We start from the raw sequence: 25,810 nt of genomic DNA, 5'->3' as shown, positions 1-25,810 counted from the left end.
CTGGTGTAAGACACTCCTCCCTATTTTGTATCACCAGCAAATTTGCTGATTGTACACTCTGTCCACTTGTCCAGATTATTAATAAGTATGATGAATAAAACCAGTTCAAGCACACCACTGACTGTAGGCCTTCGACTAGATTCTGTGCTCCTTATTGCAGCCCTCTGGGATCTGCCATTCAACCAGTTCTCAATCCACCTCACTGCCCACTCATCTGGCCCACAGTTTGAAAGCTTCTGTATAAAGATGCTATGGGATTTAATGTCAAAAACCTTGCTGAAGTCAACACTTACTGCTGTCCCCTCCTCCAACCAAATAGTCATGCCATTATTAAAGGCTATCAGATTGGTCAGGAATGATTTCCCCTTGGCAAATCCATGTTGACCACTCCCAGTAAGCTTCCTTTCCTCCACATGCTTAGAGATGACCTGCAGAATGAGCTGTTCCATCACCTTTCCAGGGATGAAGGTGAGGCTGACTGGTCTGTAGTTTCCTGGCTCCTCCCTCTTGCCCTTTCTGAAGACCAGTGATATTTTCTTTCCTCCAGTCCTCAGGAATATAACTTCCTATCTACTACTTCTGGTTTTGAGATGGGATGGGCTAGCAAATGCACAGCCTAGATCCAGAAGAACCACATGGAACCTGGAGTGACAAACTTTAAATCGGAGAGTCCAGGACTCAAATGTTTTACATAGGGAACACTTATAGTAATAACACAGCTTTAGTGATGTCCTGCTAAGAGTTGCTACCCCCAAAATTGATTTAGGGGAAACAGTATATGTCATTACAGTCATTTCCAGATAATAATTTAAGCTAAGAATGAGAAGATACTGAGCTGAGGACAGTGACAGCAGGAGCAGAATCCATACAGGAGCAGAATCTTCCAGATGGAAAGTGAGGATGAAGAGCCATATTAATTACTTTTTGCACCCTTTGAAATATATCCTCATGTTCATATTCCTCGATGCCTTATTCCACGGATATAAGTGCCTGAAACTCTCTTTTATTCTACAGAAAACCTCCGAAATCCCAGTGGATGAGGATTTTGTGTGACTCCCACAGTTTCCTCGGGATTATTTATGCTTTTAAAATAAGTACAAAATGTGAGGTGTTTTCTTCTTCTTTTCATGAAACATTTGGAAGAAGGAGAGAATGGATTGTCTATTATGTTTTTCTCTTTTAGCAGTGTCTTGTTACATATAAAGTCATTAGGAATGATAACTTTGAACGTTTTAATATTTTAGATAGAAACCTGAGAAACTGTGGGAAATGTAAAAACTATGTAACTTGAGTCCCAATTCACCCAGTTCTGCTGCTTTATTGCTTCGTGTAGCTTCACCACAGCAGATTGCGTGGTCTGTGTGACCTCTACCTTGGCACAGAGTGGCCAAGAGTTACTCTGAATTCCACTCCATTTGTGAAAATCAATGTAAACTCATTGGATTTTTATATTAAGTCCCCCTGATTTGGTTTGTGTTTAGTTCAGAGAAGCCATGCTTTTCAGAATGACAAATAGGAAAAACGAAAAATAATCCAATGCATTAATTAGAGTTTGAAATGAAATTGTCTGGGATAACTCATTCAAATTCCCCTTTGACTAATGAGTCAGTGAACTTGTAAAAATGTGAAAAAATGTTGTGGTTTAAAATTAATCTCTTTTAATTCCCATTCTGGTAACTGAAGGTACGTTGATCAGCCTTATTAGAGTACAGGACAAGGAACTGTGGTTTGTTTTAGATCTTTTAAAAGAAGCACAGAAGTTCAGCTGTTGATTTTAGCTCTGAAAAAAAAAAAAAAACACCCACAAAAAAAACCCCACTTGGGTTTCTTATGTCTGCAGAATCACTCAGTCCTTGTGGTGCCAAAAAGCCATGGTCTCCCTAAGAACAGCACCCACCACAACAAGATGCAGGACACTAAAGAGAGCTCCAGTGGGAACATGAAGCCACCCTGGTGCCAGGCTGCCAGCTGTGCCCTACTCTTACATCAGTACAAGATGGCAGCAGTAAGCAAATGCGTGGGAGGTGTGCCCAGAGGGAGGAACTCCTCAATTCCTATAGAATTCTCTTTGAGAAACTGGCTGCTCAGGGCTTTGATGGGTGTACACTTCACCGGGTAAAATACTGGCTGGATGGTTGTGGCGAATGGAGTTACACCCAGCTGGTGGCTGGTCACAAGTGCTGTTCCCCAGGGCTCATTACTGATCTCTTTAGTATCTTTATCAATGATCTGGATGAGGGGATTAAGTGCACTCTCTGGAAGCTTACAGAAAACACCAAGTTAGGCAGGAGTGTTGATCTGCTTGAGGGTAGGAAGGCTCTACAGAGGGACCTGGACAGGTTGGATCAATGGGCAGAGCCTAACCATATGACGTACAAGCTGCCCCACAGAAAAGGACCTGGGACTACTGGTCAACAGTCAGATGAATATGAGTCTGCAATGTGCCTAGGTGTCCAAGAAGGTCAGTATCTTGGCTTGTATCAGAAATAGTGTGGCCAGCAGAACTAGGAAAGTGGTTCTCCCTGTACTCAGCACTGGTGAAGCTGCACCTTGAATTCTGTGTCAGTTTTGGGCCCCTTGCTACAAGAATGGCATTGAGATCCTGAAGCTACAACTACCTCTAAGCAGGTTGGGTGTTAGTGTCTTCTCATAAGTAGCAAATGACAGAAGTAGAGGAAATGGCTTCAAGTTGCACCAGGGGAAGTATAAATTGGATATTAGGAAAAGATTCTTCGCCAAAATGGTTATTAATTATTGGAATAGGCTGCTCAGGGAATGGGTTGAGTGACCATCCCTGGAGGTATTGAAAAGATATAGATGTGGTGGTTTTGGGCATGGTTTAGTGTTGGACTTGGCAGTGGTAGGTCTACAATTGGACTTGATGAACTTCAATGTCTTTTCCAACTAAAACGACTGTGATTCTATGGTTCAAACACCAACTGGCTGCAAACTTCATTAGAAAAACCATATCCTATCATGAATTGTTACTTCAGCTCTCAAACTGAAACTAGTTAGCAATGGACCTTTTATTTTTTACAGCAAAACATAAAGAAAAAGAAGACATGACTTTAGTCAGATTAATATTTTATCACCTTGTTTACTCCTCCACTTCGAACACAAAATGTTGCTTAAGCAGGACTTGAAGGCAGACAACCACCTACAGAACTTCCCCAGGCAGAAATCATATGTATTTTTTGAAATAGAAATGGGACAGTGACATTTTTTTTCCATTTTGTTCCCTTAATTGCCAGACAAAGTGCAATTTTCTGTACTGTTCTATCAACCAGATGCCCTTGTCATCCACCATCTTACTACAGTAATGGAACTTGACATCCTTTTTGTTGTTTCTCACTGCATTTGTGTGACTCACTGTGCAAAACAAAAATGCACTAAGAATAGCAGAGGTTGTGTTAATGGCAAAGCTATGAAATTCCCTTCATCTAATTGCTTTCAGATTTTTTTTTTCCAGTGGTAAAGCTCTTGAAGTTGTCTTGATATGCTGTGAGCATTCAGCCATGAAGCTATGTACCAGCCAACACATCAATTTCAGTAGAAATTCTACTAAGGTAAAGTTTTCAAAGGTACTTCAGCACCTAAAGGACTAAGTACAGACCCATACAAACTTCCCAGATATATGAAAGCTGCAGAACTGCTTTGAATACTTTACCTCACACACTTGAAAAGCTGTGCAGATATGACAAATGGTCACAGATTAGTACAGAGCTATACAAATCAGTTGAAATTGTGGTCCTAAACCCTTGAGGCATCAGAGCGTAACAAAAGGTTAAGAGGAAAGGAAGTATCTGTGCCATTGGTTACTGCTGTTGAAGTTAAACTACACAGCTAAGTGTAAGTAGGAGAAATGCATTTCATTTATTTCGAATTAAGAAAGAAAATCAGCTGTTCCATGCCTGCTTTACAGCTCTACATCAGTAAAACCAACATTATTTGTGAGGACAGTCCAAGCCTGAGAGAATAATTTTACTTAGTATGATATGACATACTGAAAGATAGACTAGACTAAACTAGACTATTTCAGTTGGAAGAGACCTACAATGATTGCCTAGTCGAAGTGATACATGTCATCTTTTAAAGTTCAGAACACTTTTCCTGCTTACACCAAAGTAGGTGCACAAATGCCAAAACAAGGATAAGAAATACCAGAGGGAGGAGCTAAAGGGAAAAATGTAAAGTGTAATGTCTTTAATTTTCCCAAGTGATTTTGTAATGTGGTAAGAATTTGCAACAACAGGCAAATGTAAAATTAGAGGTGGCAGGTTGATAATTTAGAGCACAGAACAGAATGAGATCAAAAGACATGTAGTGAAGGAATGACTGGTAAGAGGAAAATACTCTCCCAAAAAAGAGAAAAAGATTGGGAGTTTTATTATGTAAATTCAGTGACATGGTAATGTAGTTAAAACCATCTAAAATAATCACATTTTACCAAAGTTAATTTATAACTCAGAATTAATTCAGAATTGTATGGAGGTACAGATTAAGAATAAATTTTATTATGCTGAAAAGCTGTATTCAAACTAAGTGCCAAATTCCACACCGTATACCTTGACTATATCTGAACTGTGAAATCCACTGCCCTGTAATTCCATTCAGGTCCAAGCAGATCAATTGGCTAGAGCAGTAGATAATAATGTTATCCACCTTAATGCAAAAACATTCAAAAGAAATTTGAAAGGATATCACACCTTCAGCATTAATAGTTTTAAAGCCCCACTTTGGGAATTAGAGATTAGTATGAAATGATAATATGGTCAGAGTGGGGGAGGATGTATTGTCATCTTATATTTAGAGTAGCCTGTATTTTATTCCAAGTAACTGCATCACATCTCAGTGATGCTCTTCTTCTCTTTCCAGCTATGGAGGTTATAGGCTGAAAAGTAAGAATAAAAGTTGAAAGGTAAATCAATAATGTTCTAGAAGAGGGGAGAGGTGAAAATCCTGCAGCAAGACACACTTGTAACAAAACTAGACAAATCACTTTGCAATAGCACCTCAGTCAGACTCCATCCACTATGGCAGCAGTATAGATCATTTTTCACCTTCGTGTCTTGTGAAGTTTGTATACATTATTATTTAAAGTTATTCAGTTTTTACCATTTACTCTCACATGTTGCTCTCACAATATTTTATGCAGGCCTGAGTGAGTCAGATATTACATAACCTTTTCTACTTTGAAATGGTGTTCAGCCTAGAATGGGAATCACAGTGTAATGAAAAGCTACAAATTCAGTTATTTTCACAGTCCAAGGAGTCTGCAAAGAAGGGGCAAATTTCTAAAACCCAAGAAACGATAGCCTCTGTTTCAATTGAGGCCAGAAGGTCTCCTCCACACTCTGGCTTCCATCACCAATGTATAACTTCAGGTACAATGAGTTGTTAATAAAGACTTTGCTTGAGTTAGGGAATGACATAGCCTTTCATCATCCCAGAGGAATTCTACTCTTTTTTGGGGTTTCAGGTAACCAATGTAAGAGATGGTTTAAGGGCCCTTATAGACATTTTGAAGACAGTGAATTAAGCCATGAGAAGTTCAAATGGCTCATGAAGAGCTGCACAACAAGCAGATGATAGAATTAGGGGTTTATCACAGAAGAGGATAATATAAAGCTCAAAATTCTGCTGTGACAGCTGTTAAAGACAGTGACCCATGTATTTTAGTACCATTTGTTTTGCATGCATTTATTCTATAATTAGACAGTACAGTGTTCCCACATTTTATGCTGAAATTGCCTACATTTATTTCAAGCTCGAGTTTCTGCTCCCCAAGCATTTATCTATATTTATCTATCTCCATTGTCACACAGTTTATCGTTGATGTTCGATCACTGGTTATCTCTGAACAACAGGAGGAATGAGTTGGCTTCATCAAAATCTTGGCATTTTTTGCTTTCTTTTTCCTCTCTGTTTTGCTGACATTATTTTTTTTTCCTTCTTCTCCCAGGTTTGTAATGTGCTAGTGTATCTGTTGCTCTGAATAACCTTAGTTTTAATAGCCTCATTGATGATGCCATAAGGGGGCACATAACCATTTAAATGAGCTTACCCAGAATTACTAGCTGGCAGAATTGCTTGGAACATCATATATATCTTTACCTCCCTTTCAATGAGGGTCATTCTTTGCTTGTTGATTACCATGAATCAACTTATTCAGATAAAAACTTGGTAAACTGATGAAACTTTGCTTTTTTTTCTCCAATAGTAAAATACTCTTTACCTACTTTGCTGAGAAATTCTAACAAAACCCTTTTTCAAATAGAGAACTGACAACGACATCAAGAATATGGCTTTTGTCATTCACCTGAATAATGCATTTGCCAAGATGCAAGACTATATTTGGCTATGCTCACTGCAAGCACAAGGGTGTACACTCCTAAATTCTTCAGGAATTTAAAATTTCTTAGAAATGTCACTTGTATGATCCAAAAAGTTGCTCCTGTCTCCATCCCACAAGCTGACATGAAATGTAAGCAAAGGCAATACCACTTCCATGTCTTGCTTGTCTTTGACTCATGGGGCAAGAAATCATCCAAATCTTTGGGTACATTTGCTACTGAAATCTGTTCTGAACATACACAGTATCATCTAGCTCAGTGTTCTGAAAAAAAAAAAAAAAAACAGGCCATAAGCATGCATAATTTGGCATCCAAATGCCAGTAATCACTGCTGACAATAACATTTCTGCACTTCAGATCCTCATTCATAAAATCGGAGCAAAATGACTTCCCACGTAAAAGGGACATTTGGAAGACAAATTTAGATATGCTATGGTAAGGTGAGACATGGAAGCTTACAACAAAGGGATAAGCTTTACATTCAGAACAGAATATGACTGGAGCAGAGTAAATTAGACATGTGATCACATGTTGGTGAAGATAAGAAGGACAAATGACTGTTCATTGACCACTCATCATTCTGGTCATAATGCCATGTAGATTAAATCACTGAAGTTTATATCATACCAAAATACATACACAAGAGAACTGAGACAACTTAATACTGCATATGTAACTTGCATATGTAACTTACATATGCAATATTAAGTCTGATATTTGCTGACCATTAAACGGTTTCTTTTTTTATCCTTATAGTTCTTTTAAAATTCTGTATCTTTGCATGTATAGATTTGCATTGTTACTGAATCATATGATTATTTTTTTCTTAACAGATAACATTTAAGTTATGTATATGTGGAAAAATGGTAATTTTCATGTCAGATATTTTTTCATTACAAAATACCACCAGACCACATTGAAAGTCAAACTGTGACTGCAAAATGCTTCATTCAGACATAACTGCTTTCTCTTTTTTTGAGAGTGAGTTACACCACGTCACACATTTTTGGGAACAGCTGATTGAAATCCAAATGCCAAAGAGCTCCTCTCTTGTTAGATTCCATCTTGGGAAAGGGTTAGGCCTAACAACATAGCTGACTGTTCTTCCTTTATGAGGCTCTTATGCAGACTACTGCTGAAGACTCATTTCCTCTCTGAGTGTGTTAGATATAACACAATAGGATGTGCCTTTAGGGGGTTCTTATGCTTCATGTTGGTGGAATTAGTTGCCATTGGAGGTTAGCGATTACAATATATTAGTTTTGTCAAGGCTGCTTTAAAAATAAACCAATCTGTCTATTTCTGTAGGGAAGCTGAGATACTTTCCACATTTGTGGCAACTTTCTTATGACTTATACAGAAGGTTCCCTGTGGTTTCAATATCACCATTCATATTTCATTTAATCTAATTGTTCAATGTAGGACTCACTGGACTGATGTTTCTCTGTCGCTGCTCTGACCTCTGCCTCCCTGGTGTTGGTGAACAGGGACAACAGGAGTGCTGTGAGGATTAGATGCTCATAGTGTCACTGATAGAGACCTAGAGGGGATTTTTCAATCTATGCTTCTACTGGCAAGACTGGTCTTAAACATTCTTTTCCTTGTGTGCTGCAGAACATCTACAGACAGGACAAATTCCTAGGTCCATTCAGAGAAACTGTGGCAAAACTGGAGTCATACAGGAGATGATTATGGAGCCTGACAAGTTTTGCAATTTCCATAAAGCATGGGAAAAGGAAGGAAGAATAGGAAAGTAAGTAATTCAGCATCCACACAGGAAATAGAAAGACCTACACCATAGAAATTAAGGCAGAAAGTTGGAATGGCTCTCATGTTCTCTTGGGCTGAGTCTTTTTGGTCTAAGAAATCAGCCACAATAACTCTCCTCAGGTGACACTTTCAACCTACATTCAAATGACACAGCAGATTTTTAGCCCCCCGTAAAAGAAGGCTCAATTGTACTCACAGCTCTGACTTGAGTCACTTGGCTGCCCAAGGTTTAGGACTGTTACTAAGAGGAAGCATAGATGAAGCCACCTTGTTTTAGGGAGAAGAAACTGTATTACTTGCAAAAACAGAAGCCATGCTATGCTACTTATCTTGAAGGTCCAATAATATTTCCCGACCAGGTATATTTCCTTTTATTGCAATAGCCTAAGAACAAATCCAAGAAAATAATTTAGTCGAGGTGTAAGGGATCTATAATGTGTATTTTCCATGCCATCTGTTTGTCTCAGAATGCATTTTTCTTTTCATTGTACAAGGCAATAACAGAGCCCAAAGAAGGACTATGGCCGCTGATGATACCACCACTATCATGCAGGGCCATCACTGGGGGGATGCTTCTACAATACATGCTCTAACTGAAAGGCTTAGATTAGGACCAATCCTAATGTAAGATGAACCAGCTGTGTGTTTTGGCCAAAATAAGGAACAAAAATAAGCCCTAAACCCACAAAGTATCTTTGTGATGCCAGAGATCGGGAGCTCCCCCATGACAATTAATAAAGTTACTTCCCAGGTTAAACTCAACCAGTATCTAAGACATTTCAGCACTCCAACAAATATCACAAAGAGCTTTTGGTTTGGGGTTTTGTTTTTTAGGTTCAGACCTTTTTGATCAGAATAACAGGACAGACTGACTTGGACATATGCTTCCCCCACTCTCCAGTATATGGACCTACCATCATCTTCAAGGGAGGACCACAAAGTAGCAAACTAGCAGGGATGTGCCCTGTTCTCAGACTACCTCATCCATTACAGATCTAGCAAAAAGAACATCCCATGCCAGGATGAACTGTGTGAGAAAATACAAGTTAAAGGTAATCCATTATAGCAGAGTTTAGGAGCACAGCAGCTAAGATCTTGCCACAGTCAGGAGGGCCCACTGGCTAACAATAGGCTTCAAATGTGTCTTAACAAAGAGAACCTTCTTTCATCTGCCTCCTGCCAGGCAGGCAAGCAAGTAGAAATTTAGCAGCACTTCTTCTAAAGATGCTCAACAGAAGCCCTGCTGCAGAGATTTAGATGAAAGAAATTCCACCTTCTCAGTGCCAGAAAGTCCAATTTGGTGGCAGTCACTGTGCAGCCTCTCCAAAGCAAGTCAGTGGTCTCATCACCGTTCCTGGGATGCCTTGGTCATGCTGCTAATATCTGGAGAGATGCCAAGTGCTAAATCCTTTTTGTGTCTCAAAGGCTTTAGTACCTGACTTTGAGAGGCAGCATGGAGTCTTGTATGACCTTAGGTGAGACAATCACCTCATGAGTTTCTTGAACTTTGATAATACTTTATTCCTTACAGAGGAAATATGCTCACCTCTACATTTATATATATATATATATTCATTTTTATGTGTCTTAGATAAATTAGCAGTTCAAATTCAGGATGTAAATGAGGATGTGCATTAAGTCCTCTTGAAACACACACTGTTCATATATTGAACTGCTATCTGGAGCAGTATTTTTCTCTCAGCCTTGAAAAATGGAATTCCTTCCCATTCTTCACTTTTCCCTCCTCTTCATGTAGCATTTCTCCTAACCCATTACTTCAACCTACTCACTGTCAGAGGTAAGGAGACTGGGATGACCTTAGATGCTCCCCCCGTGCACAAAGATAGTTTCAGGGTTCCCCTTTATGCAGTCTGTGGGGAGCAGCAGCCATGGGGGATGCACAATTGTGGGTGCAGCACAGCTCGTCCCATGGAACATGATGCTGCAGAGAAAAACATCAGGAGGCTCTTCCCTGCTCTTCCCATGTGCTGGGTGTAGGATCGTACCACAGCTCTCTGTTAAAATCAATATTGCCTCTAAACACCAAAGCATGAGGCTTTTGGGGGAACACACTTAAAGCTGACTTTACCAAATTAATAAAATGAAAAATAACTTTTGACTCATCTTGTCCTGTCTTCCCTTCTTATTAAGCCCAGGAAAGTTCCTAGATGTCTCTTAGAAAGCAATGCTTAAACTTATTTAGTGTGAGAACTTACAGTCTTAACTAACCTTGTAGTTAAGTAAGTCTCATTTCAGCTGTCTTTCTGATGTCTCACCTTTGTCTTCTGAGACACTGAAGAAGGAGGAAGAGGTGAATAATCTATTCTGGTAAATGAATCCACTTTTAAATAACCAGATACAATCTGAGAGTTAAGATGTCAAAATTTCATCTTAGTGTCTGCAGACAGGAGTGAGAAGAAAAACACTGTAGGATGTATCAGAGTTGTTCAGCTAATGGACTTCACTATATCTCATCTATATAGTCATGGCTTTGTTTTTTTCTAGATTGAAAAGCTTTTTCCCTGCAGTTCTTCCCTGAAGTCATCACATTAATCTACTTGGATTTTTAGTCATTAAACATGCAATTTGATTTTATTGAATTTTACAAGTTACAAAGTATTTTTTTCTCATCCTTTCTCCCTTGAGTTACCTGGATGGAGAAGTATAACATGCTTCAGAAGAAAATGCTTATGTTATTTGAAGGATGTAAATAAACAGGCATGTTGTGAGTTTATCATTTGCTTGAGAGATATATTAATTCAGAATTTGTGGATGAAAAAAGGCACTGGAGTTTGGAAAAAAACCCAGACCTATAGCAAATAGATGGAATTGGAAAGATAACCAACTTTATTTCCACTTAAAATTTCAAAATTAAGAAATGAAAATGAAATTGAAGAATTTAGCTATACGTCAAACATTTACTCCATCTTTCAATACCTTTTTAAAAAAACCCAAACAAGTGTGTGTTAGCTTGATTGGGGTTTTTTTGTTTGTGGGGTTTTTTTTGTTTGTTTGATTGATTTTTTTCAGGTCTATTTGACAGTAAAAACGTCCAGGATTTTTATAAGTTTCAGAATAACAATTGATAAAAATAAAATATTAGTAAAAAATGGGATTAGCACAACCCTACACTAGGAAAAAACTTTTGTAGTAAACTTGAGTAAATTAAGGATCTAAATTATGAAAAAAACCCAAACCCTACTTCTCTTAGCATTCACCATCAAAATGTGTCTGTTAGATTCTGAAAGGACTTAAACCCACCATAACGTCAGCTAATTAACACCAGACTAGAAACAAACAAAATTACCTGTTATATATTGAAGTTCAAAACCATGATACAATTCTAGTGAAAGCAGTGGGCATTTTCTTGGAATCAGTCCTCCAAATTGACGTGTGAATGATCTCCAGTTTTAAATCCACTGCACCACAACATTTTTCTTAGCTATAATCTCTATTGCTACATTCTGCACCCACTGGAACTGCTGCAGATAAATGCCTTTTTTTCCTGTGCATGAGTGTAATTCTGTAGTTTGATGTGTCAACTCCAAAGCTATTGGGAATTATTTAAATAAGTATTTGCTACAGAACTGCTCTTGACACCTCCCAAGCTACTCCAGATGTCCTACAAGCTATCTTCACTACATAATTAAAAAGGCTGACACCTTTTCTCTACAGCCTCCTGCTCCAGACATTAGTGTACTATTTTCATAATTCAGTCTTCCCTTCTTCAGTGAAATTACCATGAATTTTCCCATTTAGTTCTTTGGTCACAATACCTGTCCTGGAGGCATGACCATGCAGGTCTCAGTCAGGGCAACATCTGAGCCACACTGCAAAAAGTTATGGTGCCCTATAATTAAGGCATTTCTGAGAAGTCCTCCTTAACGTCTTTTCTAAAGCGTCCCTCCTGTAAACCTGAAGTTCATGAACACAGCATCTGTCACAGTTGGCTCTATTAAATATACAACATCAGCAGTTCCAGGTCAAGGGACGGGGCTGGAGAGCAACGTGACTCCTGAGTGCTTCAAAGCTTCACTATGGCCCAGGCATTTCATTGAAGGTTACACACTGCATGTTGTCCTCTCTGAGCTAAACCCAAACCTCCAGACATTTTAAATTCCCAGCCACCAGCACAGATTTTCATTTGCTTGATTTTTCCTTCTTTACTTCTGAGATAACTTAGGATAGGGAATAGCAATGAAGTCATCTTTTAACTGCTACATGCTTAGTCCTCAGCTTAGACATAAATGACATCAGATAGAGATGAGACAGTCATTTTGTTCCCACAGATGTTCCAAACTCTGTTTCCAAGAAGCTAGCAAAATGCTGATCAACTGATGGTGACTATGATGTTAGCATGAGGTGAGCTAAGCCTCCTTCTTACTGAAAGCCAAAGGGATATAGCATTTTATACCTGCCTTTTATACCTGCTGTTATACATTTGAAGGACTCTTCTTTCTCCATGAAAACAATTGCCTTCCTGCTGACTCACTCTGTGCCAACCTCTTACCTAAATAATCCCTAAAATTCAGCAGAAATCCCCATGGCTCAACAAATTCATGTTTATGCATCTGAAAAATAATTGGGATGCCAGGTGCTATCCTGAGACCACCAGCATATGTCAAACAGCATTTAGGCATATGCATCAACTGCAGACTGAGCAGGGAAAAGACTGTGTGATCGCTCCAGAACCCCAAAACCTTTGGACCTGCAATACTATTCCTGATTTCTATTCCCTCTGTTCCTATCTGAGGTATTTCTGGATTTAATCTAGCTTTGCAGATAACACAGCAGTAATAACCAATGATGGAGAGCTACAAAGTTACATGAGGAAAGTGCTTGCAAAAACCATAATCCTGGAAAAACTGAAAGAGTTCCTCTTTACCTCTTAGCAAACTCCAGGAATTTATGGTTTCAGGTGTGGTTTTTGGGGTTTGTTTTTTTCCTTCCAGTGCATAAAGAAGATGCACAATGTGCTATGCTGCACTGAGAATTCATTGGGTTGCACTCTTCCCCCAATTCCTAAAAAGTGTGCTTAAAGTGAGAAAGATATTGCATGAGTGGAGTGCTGGCATTTTTCCCAGCAAGGATCTGAGTACTGGCAGTTTTCCTGAACTGAGAGGGACATTTCTATTTTGTCCCTTTCTGCTTCACTTGAAGAAGGATAAAAAAAATGTGTGGCAATAAAAGGAATCAAGAAACCAACTAATCCTGCAGTTAATTCTACTTCAGTGTCCTGTTATTTCACTCAAACACATGCTACAGCATTGCAGCCTCTCATTTTCCTGGCTGTCTCTGTGTAACACACATATATGTTGTAGACCAGTATGCAGAGCAGCTGTGCCCAGCCCTGAATCTGATCGAGCAGCTTCACTATCAAAAGGTTTTGCACAGGACTCATTCTGTAACTGTGGTCAGCATCGTTGCCTGCCATTATATATATAATATATATTCATGTTGCTACAACTTCCACAGGCAGAGCAATTAGACTGGCATGGAGCTTTCCGTGTAAATGCACATTGTGAATTTACAGGCTAACTTAACAATGTTTTCTGGTTTATTCTCAAGCCTTTTTTCTAATAATTCCTATCATTATATTTGCCCTTTTGGCTGCCATTGAGCACTGAGCTGGCATTTTAAGGTGATGACTGCACAATCCCTTTCAAAAGCAGGATTAGCTAATTCGAATTCTGACAATGAGTATATATGATTTCCATATGTTTTTCTCAAGCATCTGGATTAATTTTTGTCAACAAACTATTTTATTCTTTTGTGAAGTCATTGAGAGCCTTCAAAGTCTCTTTGGTTCTAAATAATCTGAATAATTCTCTGTCAGCAATGATTCTACCTCACTCCCTGCAAAAGTATTCCACACAGCACAGCTAAGGCTCCTGCTCATAGCTTCCTTGAAAATTAATCACCTTGTTTCTGATCTTTTTCTCATTATTAGTTCTCAATCTTCTCTCTTGCACTGTGAAAACTCCTTTAGTGTGGATGTGAAAGGATTTCTTCCATGCCGGGCACTATGAGAATCAAAATATCCTGTACTGACCGCTTTTTCTTGCCTGTATATTTTGGGCTCTGATGCTCTGGATCTGACCCTCTGCTCAGTTTTTATTTTTTTAAAAGCCCCTTTTTGCTGGGCTTCCTTTATCCAGCACTGCTGAAGTTCCCTTTCAGACATTATCCTGCCCGGCTTGTCATTTAAAGTTTGTAACACTGAATTTATGCCAGCCAGGCTGAGAAAGACTCACAAAAGGAGAACAGAGAGAGACAGAATAAGAGCAATGCAGAGGATATGACAAAACCCCAGATAACGAATAGCATATGGAATTATAAACTCAGGCTGAAATGAAAACAGATAAATAGGCAAGGATGCGTTTCCAGTAAAGCTCTGAGGATATCATCTCCAGTTCTGTAGGCCACTCTGCTTACATTTGCATCCAGTCACAGCTATCTGAAAAATACATTGTTTTGCTCATCCAAATTTTGCCTTAAAACATCTGACGGTTTCTATAACATCAAGCTGAGTTTATTTGTTTGCTGGGCAAGGGCCTCTTCTACAGTCTAACAAAATGAGTTATGGGGACCGACTAGGTCAGTGAGACACTCTCATTGCCTCAGTGCTATAAATGATAAAATAGCAAGAATTTCATTAGGGCAACATGATAATCAATGTAGGACTCACCCTTTAAAAGGGTAAGTCACTGAGAATTAAGATCTTCACTCCTTCCTTCCTAACAACATATGCCTTCCTCTCCAAAATGTTTTCATTTGAATTTTCAGGAGTACAGGGCTGCTATCTACTGCTTCAGGTATATTACTATAAATAAAGGGTACAAAAAAAGGCATATTGCTATACACCTGGTTGTTCAAAATTTGGACATCTGTTTTGCATGCCTACCTAAAAAGGCATGAATGTGTCTTGAAATTTTGTCTGACTAAAAATAAAGGCAATCATAATTTTCACAAGCAACCATCGACTGCAATGGAATTGCTCGCTGGCTATCTGAAGAGTCCTTTTCTTCTTGCCCCAGAATGAACACGTTATTTGTGTAAGGCATGTATAAGAATAACTGCAAACTTCTAAACCCTACTTGAAAACAAACAAGTGATAATTACTGAATCTTCAGCTCTTTGATTTTTTAATATTTTACTAAATCAATGAGACTATTATGAAAATGGTAAAGTACATGATCAATCTTCCAAATCTGTTGTGTTTGCAGTAGGGTTCAGTTATTATTTGAAAACATGAAAATCATAGGATATTCTACCTTGGGATCAACAATACTCAAACAAAACTGGTGTGGAAGTAATTTATATCACTTTAAATGGAAATCTAAAGTTGGGCCTTTATAATGCCTCAGAATGAATATTTTTTTATATAGGTCTAAATCAGGAACTGGAAATGATCCTCATATGTCATTAGAAACAAAGAATCATAGTATGGCCCAGGTTAGGAGGGACCTTGAAAGAGATGGTCCAAGTTTTCTGGGAAAGTGAGCCTAGATGAGATTATCTAGCACCCTGTCCAATCACAGCTTGAAAAATTCCAGCAATACTGGCACATTCTTAGGGAGGGTGTTCCAATTTCATTGATTTCACTGAAAAAAATTTATTATATAAAGATGAAACCTCACGTGGTACAACTTGAACCTGTTGCCTCTCGTCTTCTCCACGTGGCACCTAGTGAACAGAGAGCCTCCATCCTCTTTGTAGCCACCCTTCAAGTACTGGAATACTATGAAGAGCCACCTCTTCTCCAGGAAAAGATGACTTAAATCCTTCAGTCTTTCCTTGCTATTTTCCCACTTTTATTTGAGTACTAATAAAAGGATGCCTATATTTGAACTTATGCTGTTCCTACTGGCATCACTGTAAATCTCCCATCACCATTATAGAGTTATAAAGGCACTCCGTTTAGCCAGACTTCCATCCTGATCCTGAAAAGCTGCTAATTCACTTACACAATTTCACACACCACGTGTATCATCTCTTTACCTTCCAGTGCTAGCTTACAATGAGCTTCTCCTTTCAAACATCTGCAGCCCCCTCCCCGTACTAAGTGAGATGTGAAATTAAGGACTCTTTGGGGGAGGGTTTGATCAGCTTGTATGCTCTGCAACCCCATTTTTTTCCCATGGAATATTAAATTTATGCTAATTAAACCTGAAAAATAGCTTATGCTGCAATTGAGTGTTTCCAGGATTGTTTTCCTAATTTTTCTTTATTTTTGGAGTCAGAAAGTAGTAAGTTTTACTAAAGGGAGAGGTGGAAGTCTTCCTGAAAGGGCCCATCAAGGGTATTATGTGTGTTTCTGTAGTTCTTTAGCAAACCAACCTAGCTGAATGCCATTACATCATCATACTCTTATCCCACCAAATTGGAACCAATATTACTTAAGACAACATTTCATTAGAATTTTATGCTCCTAATTATAATATATACTGCAGCTATTGGACTGCCTGTTCTTTGCTTGTCGATTCAAGTGCCCTTGCCAAGGTAACCTGTAAACTGCATTATATAGGATTTATTACATCATTTCCTTTGTGAATATAAGGTGATTATCACCTTCATTACTAGTCATAGATGTATGCGCTATTGTATTTTAAGTGTATTAGTGCCTTCCACGTGGCACATGGTAATTTACAATTACAATCACTTCCCCTTAATCGTTGTAGTACAGTCTATTAGCAAATTGCATTTCCTAAGGCCTAGAAACATTTTTATTTTTTTAAGTCATCCTTGAAACACGGAGGTTTTGGTTTCACAGTGGTTGATTGCTGTCTCTCTTTTACACCAACCCCTAAACGGCTTTTCCTAACTTGCTAATTACAATTGAAACCCAGCAATGCCCACCTTCTTATGCTGGAAAACACAAAACTACCAGGACCTAGGATGGCACTGAAAAATACCAAAATTAAATCAAAATGACTCTTATCTTAGTATTTCAAATGGAATTAGTTGATTCTGTGCAGACAGCATCTCAACTGCAAAGTAACTTCTAAATCAGATCTAGATGGGAAAGAAGCAGGTACATCATGGCCCCAAGTAATTTTCTCAGTGTTTTAAAACCAATGCTATCAATTAATCATCACTGTCATCCAAGTGACACTCTCTGTACAGAATATTGCTATGCTCATTGCTAAAATGCAATCTCCTTCCCAGTGGAATAGAGAACACATTTGGTGAAATAAAAGAGAGTATTTTGCTACCTGAGTGATATGCGATAACATATTTGTTCTCCTTTAACTTCATCTTCAGTTTTCTTCCCATATAAGAAGTTGTCTCAGATATTTTTTATACTTCTCTGTGCATATTCACTGCTTCGTCTTAAAGTTAGCAAACTAGGTTTGAATTGTCTGTAGATTTTCTGTTAGTCATGGGCTTGGATCATCTCACAGATGGTGAAAGAAAATTTTAAAAAGCTCTGAATGAGAAAGAAAAAAAAAAGTAAAATATAATTATGTGACCTCAACTTTGATCCCTGGGAAAATGCTCTGGGATCTCTTAATGACTAATATTTGGACAACTCAACCTGCAATACCCATGTTTCCTGAGATAATTCAGTTAATGTTGCTTCAGAAGGAAGAAGACCATATTTTGAATAAAAAACAATATTCTTCTAGCCATTCTCCTCAAGGCTTTCCAGCCAGCAACATCTAACCCGAGGCAGCATTGAGTAACTCCATGGTGCCAATCCAGCTGCATGCTTAAACCTAAGAAAACTTCTCTGAAGACTTTTACGTGATAATGAACAGATCTTCACCCAAGAAGACAGTTTGGAAAGCTATGGTAGAGCTGAACAAGCTGTGAATTTTGTATTCAGACCTATGTTTCTCCATCAGAAATGTTCTGAATGAGTGAAGTTGAACAAATGAGCCCTGAAGAGATATTCTGGTTCACTTATCTCCCCGCTGCAGTCCCCACTTAGCTCAATAGCAGATTTCCTAATCTCTGTTTCACCAGCATTAATGTCGAGGAATGATGGGATGTTCAGTCAAGATTGCAAGGCAGACTTGTCCTTTCTCTCCCTTTGACATTTAGAGATTTAATCCTTCACAATCTCTGCGTGTCTCACTGGCCACTACAAGCTAGTTTAACCCTTTAATAGTCTCATTCAGCTTCTTTGAAACAGGGCTGAAAAGCAGCAAAAAATCCCCTATAGTTAGAGAGTGTGTTTGAACAGAGACCAACTCATGAAGGGTCTAATGGTCTGTAGCAAGCAATGAAAGGGAAAGGAAGAGAAATTATATACAAAAACCATATTGACTCTTTCACCTACATTATCTCTCAATTGGAGCAAGTGCCCCAGCTCAGGAATGAAATATATCACTGTTCATGGTCAAGCTGAGCTAACTTGAGGTCCTGTAGAGCTCCATCTGCATGGTAGAACCTCACTAGTCTCCTTTTGTAAAACAAGGTCTCCAGTATCTTAACCTTTCTCATAATCTACCTCTAGCCCACCTTCCCAGCTTGAACTTATTTGTCTGAAACATAAGTACATGTTGTATTCCAGAGGGAAATCCTGTCAGCACCTGTGCAATATCATTATTGTTTGTGTATCTCAACTGGAAATGGGTTAGTTGATAAACCCCTCATAAGCACACCACATCAGTGTCTCACAGCTACCCTCCAATCAGTCAAGTCACTAGATAATGGAGGAGTGGTATCATTCCTCTCAGAGTCTTTGCATTTTACTGGCAAAAATAAGCTTCATTTCTCTCAAGTATTCCTGTAAAGAAAATAAGACAGATTCTACTTTGCTTCCTATATAATGTACTATATATTTTGCCTGAGTACCTATGACAGGATGTACTATTAGTAATGATATATGATTCAGAAGGAATAGGTGGATTGTCATATACCAGGCATGATCTGGTCTGTATCAAATAACAAAACTTTCAACTGACAGGCAGAAATGTCAGTTCATTTTGTGGGAGTGATTTTCCTTTCTCTTTCCAATGGAGATTTTCTATCTTTGGATTTCACTGCAACGTGATGTAAAACTCTTCGTAATCCAAGAATCCCAAAAAAAGGGAAGATATTAGCAAAGTGCAAATCTATTCTCTAACATTTCAAGAAACAGCAGTAAGATCTCACTAAATCTGTAGCAAGTCAGAAACTGGTATAATGTTTACAATAATACTAGAGATATTTATGAAGTGCTTAAAAAAAAAAAAAAAAAAACAGTGCTACTGAGTTTTCCTGGCCAAACATAAAGGAAAAAAAATAATCTTGGTGCAAACGTAATCAAAATTGATCTTTAATGTTCCAAGACCAAAATCCATAGTGTCTTCCGCAGAAGGCAATCCTGTGCTCACTACTCTGACAGAATAGCAAGGATCAAAAGAAAAAAGCAGATAAAATATGTGGACAAATGTTAAATGCTTAGCCATGTAGGACCAAGGAATTAGCTCTTAACAGAAACAGTGCAACCCTCTTTGCTTTGTTCCTTTAAAGCTGGACTAAACAGACAGTAAAACACCCCCTTATATTTTAGAGCATAATGAACAGATGTTCTTTTTTCCACCTCTGATGCCTTTTCAAAATAAGGTTCTGTAAAGATAGCTTTTAAGTAATGGAACATCTAGTACAGTACAAATATCTTATATGGAAATGTATTTTTAAAGAACACAGTATATAGTAGGATTATAAAAGTATTTGAGTTTACATGGTTATCACTGTTGCTTAGTAAAAAACCTCTCTGTCCTCATCCCTTACCAAACCAAAATTTTATCCCTTTAGAAGTTTATTTTCGACTCCTAAATTCCTTCTTCTTTGATAACCCTGTTTATGGGATTCATTTCTTAGAGTACTAAAAATTTATGACTGAATTTAAAAGCACTTCTGACTTCAACAGATGTACAATTCAGGAGTGTGTCCTCCCAATATTTATGCTGGTGTGACTCCCTCATTCTCAAATTACTGATTACTTGTTCGAGCTCCACAAAATATCCCAAATCCAAAAGTTCATAAGGAAACCAAAACTGATAATTAGAACTGGTGAAAGTTGTAGAGTTATCTGAAGGAGACGGCTGACTTCTAAGGAGTTACTGGAGAGGAAAAGGCGATTACAGCAAATCTGAGCTCTTTGAGCCAACATATGTTGCTGGGCAAGAGGAACGAAGTAGAATAATTTTTGTGCATTCATGAATCTATTTAGATTATGTAGGCTGAAGGGCATTGAAAATGCTGTCCTGGTTTCCTGTTGGCAGACAGAACCATCCCAACACAATTAACTCCAAAATCCATTTAATAAAATCACAAATCATGTTGAAGAGCAACAGTAGGTCTCCCAGATACCCATGAAGCCAAACACAAAGCACAAAAGCCAAACACAGCTAAGGGAATTTGGTAAAGGAAGTTCATGTCACTCACTACCTACTTGCTAATAATGAACTTTGTGAGAAGCTGCAAACTTGAACACACTGCTGTTTGAGGATGTTTGGCTTTTCATGTGTCCAGTTTTCTCTCTGTAATTATTAGAATTTGGAGTTGCAGAATCATGGAACAGTTCAGGTGTAGAAAGGGACCTCTGGTGATCTGGTTGGACAGGGCTTTGAGTAACTTAATCTAGTGAAGGATGTCTGTGCCCATGCTGTGGGGTTGGACTAGATGACCTTTAAAAGTCCCATCCAACCCAAACCATTCTGTGATTCTATGAGGTCATCTGGTCCATCCTCCCCTGCTCAAACAAGGCCACCTACAGCTGGTTGTCCAAGACCATGTCTGGATGGCTTGTGAATATGTCCAGGGATGGAATGTCCACCACCTCCCTAGGCAACCTGTGCCAGTGCCCAGTCATCCTCACAGTAAAAAGTGTTTCCTGACATTCAGAAGAAGCCTCTTGTGTTTCAGTATGTGCCCTTTGCCTCTGGTCCTGGTACTGGGCACCACTGAAAAACTGTCTGGCTCCATCTTCTTTGCTTCCTCCAGGTATTTATATACATTCCCTCAGGCAACTCTTCTCCAGTCTTAAGAGTCCCACTAAGTATCTCAGCCTTTCCTCATGTGAGAGATATGCCAGAACCTTAATCACCTTTGCTAGACTGTCTCTAGTATGTCCATGTCTCTCTTGTACTGAGGAAGCCAGAACTGGACACAGTACTCCATGTACGACCTCAGTGCTTAGTGGAGGGGAAGGATCACTTCCCTTGACCTGCTGGCAATACTTTGTCTAATGCAGCTGAGAATACCATTTGCTGCCATTGCAGCAAGGTCCCATTTCTGGGACAGTCAACAGGATGGTTGGTTTATGGACAACATGGATCATTACCAACCCATAAAGCCAACATGTATTCCAGACTTCTGAATGTCCAGCAGTGTTTGTACAGTTTGATTTACCAGTTTAGGAAAATGTATTGGACTAAGAATACCATATCTTCTTGCACTCATAGTGGAAAAAAACACTGTATATATGATTATTCTTACAGGGACCCCATTAAACTGTAAACTTTGACAAATTTTAAACTATCACTTTGTGGCCACAAGTTTCAAGGGTTCATTAGTGTGCATGAGCTTTCCTCACAAACCACATTAAACTGATAAAAATTTGTTTTTAACTCAAGTAGTGCGGTCTATACTCAAAATTACATTGCTACCAGTTTTAAGTACTGGCTGTATTAGCACACAGGAGACAGCAAGTCTAGCTGCTGGATAAGGTACTCAGTCATTTGATGAAGATTATTAAACTATTTAGCCATTACTGATAATATGATTTACCATGCTATTATGGTCATTATTATCAGTATTTATGTTGCTCCTAGAAGTTTGAATCATGGACAATGTATTCAGTGAGCTGGACTCGACCTAAAAACACAATCTTTCCCTCAAGTATGTTTCCCAAGCTCCCCTGGGACCACAGGTATTGCAGGGGAACACAGTAGAATTTCTCAATTTCTTGAACTGTTCTCGTACAATTCTGGTCTGGGCCACCTAGTACTGCTTAGAAGAGCTCATAACTATGGATGGATGGTAGCAAGGACCAAGGACAATGGAGCATTCTATATGTGCATATAGAAACTGCCTACCAGTTGAACCTTGACATTGTTTGCTAGAATGGATGCCATGGAAAAGATTTGCTCTTCCCAGTCTCAGAGACCAGACCAGGAAAATAGATGCAAGGCAAAACAGAGTATTGAGTGTTTGAGTATGATTGACTTCACTGCCACATGACAGATTCTGCTGATGGCAGATATAGGCCTGTGATATGCCTCAGGAGGGGCAACCCTGGTTTAGTGAAAATATCAGTCTTAATCTCAGTGAAAATATCAGTCCTAATAGTAGTACTAAAGCTAAACAAAGAAAGAAATGTGTATGTCTGCATTGAGAGTTGTATGTCCTTGCTATCCTTTATTTTACCTTTTCCTTTCTCTACAGATGCCTTCTGCAAGCTGGGACTGCTAAACTGGGTGAAGTGGAATTCACCTGAGCTGGTGCAGGGCACTCTTTTGCAAGCTGGCTGATCGTGGTGAACCTGTTGTGTGGATGGCTCCTCAAGAGCTCTAGGGATACTTCAAAGGAAACACATTGAGATGGGGGAGGAGGATAGGAAGGAATTTGCATTTTAAATGTGACACTTCCATGAATGAATAATAAGGGATTTGCAAGGCTGGCCACCAAGAATTAGAAGAAATAAAATCCCTCTTCATTGGTGCTACAGCTAATTCTTCAGGCCTGTTTTCCAGTGATATTAACACATAGGGTTTTTTCCTGCAGCAGCTTTGTGCAACCCAAAAGATTAAAGGGGTCCATCAGTTAAGTAATAAGCTACTCCAGGGAAGGTGGAGCCAAGAACTTAATCTTATGACACTTGAAAGCTGCTAAAGTGGGTAGCTGGACTTCCATGTGAAGTCCAGACTTTCTCAGGAATGGACTGTACAGGCTACTGTTATGAAAATTGGGCTATCTCAATGAACATGATGCATTTTTCATAATATCCCTTTAAAACTGAAGTGTTTGGGGATTTTTGTTTTGTTTTGCTTTGCTTTTTTTTTACCCCTCTAGTTTCAATCCTCAGTATCTAGCAGGTTAGGGTACTCATCGGGAGTAAATCAGCAGCATCCGCTCTGTGCTTGGGCCTTAAAATGCTGTGAGAGAAATGGGAGAATGTATCCTTCATTAGTACTTGCTTCAGTATTGTAGGCATTTTAATGAGCTACAGGACACTGGACACCTCGTGGTCTATCATTTACAGCCCCAAAACAACTGGCCTTCCAGCAAGTAACTCTGCTGTGAGACTGCATGTGCTGAGAAACAACAGCCCAGGAAACCCATCATAAATAAAGTAGACTTCTTGTTCAATTGAGTCTCATCTCCTCCCCTCAGTGGCCAAGCTGCATCCTAAAACTGCATTCAATTTGAAAGAGAAAAGATTCCTTCTCTCCTGTCATTATGGTAACAATAAAAGATGGATTAATCACTAAACCACATCTAACCAAGGGCAACTGGGTGCAGGAAATTCAACTAACACCGGATGGAAATGGTGGAGAGGTTACAAAAGAGCTAACCACCTGGGAATAAAACTGGAGGAGATGTTGTCCTGTGCTTCTCTCTAGTGTGGTGTTTCACTGTGATACTGGGAAAATAGCTTAACTACGTGCTGCTGCTTCTTCAGTCACTAAAGCAGTTAATATAATGTGCTTTCAAAAGCATTTGGAGATCTCCAGATGATAAATCGCACTACAGAGGTAGGCAGAATGCTACTCCTGTTGATTATTAGTAGTACAGGGGAAAAAAAAAGGACAGAACTAAGATTGTTTCCTCCTCTGTAGATTCCAGTATCATTTAGAAAGGAAAATAGAAAGCTATTTCTGGAATCTTGCAAGGCATAAAATAAATAGCATAACTAGTATCTCACATTAATATCAGAATTATTTTGAAATTTAGATGATTAAAAAAGAAAAAATACATGAGCACAGAACACTCTGCTTCCAGTAGCAGAAAACAAGTTATATATTATGTCGTTTGAGCTGCATGTTGAAGGTAAAGTTCAAAGAAAAAGATCTTCAGCATAAACAAGAATTTATTTTTAGACACCTTACTCTAATATTTGCTTTATTTTTATCTTTCTAATATAACAGAGAAAATAAAAACCCTTTTCTGCAGAAGTGAAATTTGTTTTTGTGAGGTTGGACTCCTGTTCATTATATTGAGCAGGCTGTAGCTGTGAATTACATTACAGTGAAAAAGCAGCGTTCCTAGTTTCAAGTACAGACTCCCTGAATACAGAGCTGGATTCTGTAAAATATTTAAGCATCTAGTTAAGAGACCTTGAAGCCAGTTTACTAGGTACTAGAACACTGTTCCTACACTCTGTTTTTTTAGCAAAGCCAATAAGTGAACATAAAAGCACTGGAACTCTTGAACAAAACATACTAAAAATCTGACCTCCACAGTGACATGTTACAGGTATTTGAGATCTAATTTAAATTTGGGGGTTTTGGGGGATTTTGGGCTTTTTTGGGTTGGTTTTTTTTTTGTTTTTCTTTTTACCTGCTCTCCTGACTATAACACTAGGGATAAGGAAAACGACTGTTTGCAAATACCAATAAACCAGGCAGTCTTTTTTTTTTTGTTAATCTATATCTAACTGTTCTTCAGCCTATACCCATGACCAGTTTGTCCTGCTCTCTATTTTGTCCTCAGTTTTATCAGTGGGATCTTCCTGAAAGCCTGGGAGAAGCTACAATAGCTTTGTGCACTTCACCATCCTCAGTGTCTAGTTAGGTCAGTTGGGAGCAGTAAACGTAAAAGGCTGAGTTAAGCCCCATGGTCCAAGTGGGGTTTTTTTAGACTTTGCAGTGCTCTAATTTGCTTCTCTAAATGCTTCAGGGTTTGTTGTTTTGTTTTTTTTTTTTTTTTTTTTTTTTTTCTCATCTGTTTTCTTCAACATCCCTAAATAATCCCCTTCAAAACTCAGGGTAGTGGACTGGATGGGTTTCTGCCTTTACCTTATCTTCTCAGTTTTCTGAAGGACAGTTATACAGGCAGTGTGCAAGCCAGTAGAAAGGAGCAAGCAGCTCCCAAAGGTATTTCATCTACTGAGAACAATATTAAAGAGAGGGAGGACTGTTCAACCTCCGGTGATAGCTACAATTTTTGACTGCCTAGAGAGGACTTCAGAGAACTAAAAACTGAAAAAGTTTTAGATGGATGAGTTAAAGAAAATGAATCTACCTTTCTTCATATGACTTCAATCTGCCTCTTCTTACAGCTGGCTTATACAGGGATTTTTTTCATTAAATGAGATATAAAAGTCTGTTGATGTTAAACATCAGCACCTCTGCTCAGGGGTGACTCACAATCAATACTTGACCCAGACACAACAGTGAAATTATTAGCAGAGCTTGCTGTTGGGAGAAAGGCTTTCACCTGAAATTCCTTAGATAGTGAAAAATGTAATGAAGTGGGAAATAATGGAATGCTACTAAAAGCAAAAGAAATTATCAACATGAAGACAGATGACCTCCTGTAACCCAAAACAATCAATTACACAGCAGGCCCAATAGATGGGACCAGTGTCCTTTAAATACACCCAGCTGAGTTCCTGGTATCTACCAAGAAATTAGCAGATCAAATTAATCCCCAAAGTACTTCTACAGAAATTCTCAGATACATGCCACAGATATTTTTGCTTCATTTATCTAAACACATACTTTGAAGAGAGTGAGGTGCAAATAAAA

The 25,810-nt window shown here is 38.7% G+C and overlaps 1 protein-coding gene across 2 annotated transcripts in view; it reads right to left on the bottom strand.

The window, feature by feature from the left end:
- TSNARE1 (t-SNARE domain containing 1) overlaps window positions 1-25,810 on the bottom strand; it is a 533,676-nt gene that overhangs the window by 19,924 nt on the left and 487,942 nt on the right. Inside the window, exon 13 of one of the 2 annotated variants that reach the window (XM_084259974.1) lies at window positions 4,839-4,891. The exons of the other annotated variant lie outside the window; for it this stretch is intronic. The gene's annotated coding sequence lies outside the window, so the exon portion shown is untranslated. Of the gene's footprint in view, window positions 1-4,838; window positions 4,892-25,810 lie in introns of those variants that run through there. 2 annotated transcript variants of the gene reach the window in all.

The sequence above is a fragment of the Gallinula chloropus genome (assembly GCF_964237585.1).
Source record: "Gallinula chloropus genome assembly, chromosome: 2".
NCBI classification, from domain to species: Eukaryota; Metazoa; Chordata; class Aves; order Gruiformes; family Rallidae; genus Gallinula; species Gallinula chloropus.
Note: the sequence above shows the minus strand (reverse complement) of the source record. Positions and strands in the feature narration are given on the sequence as shown.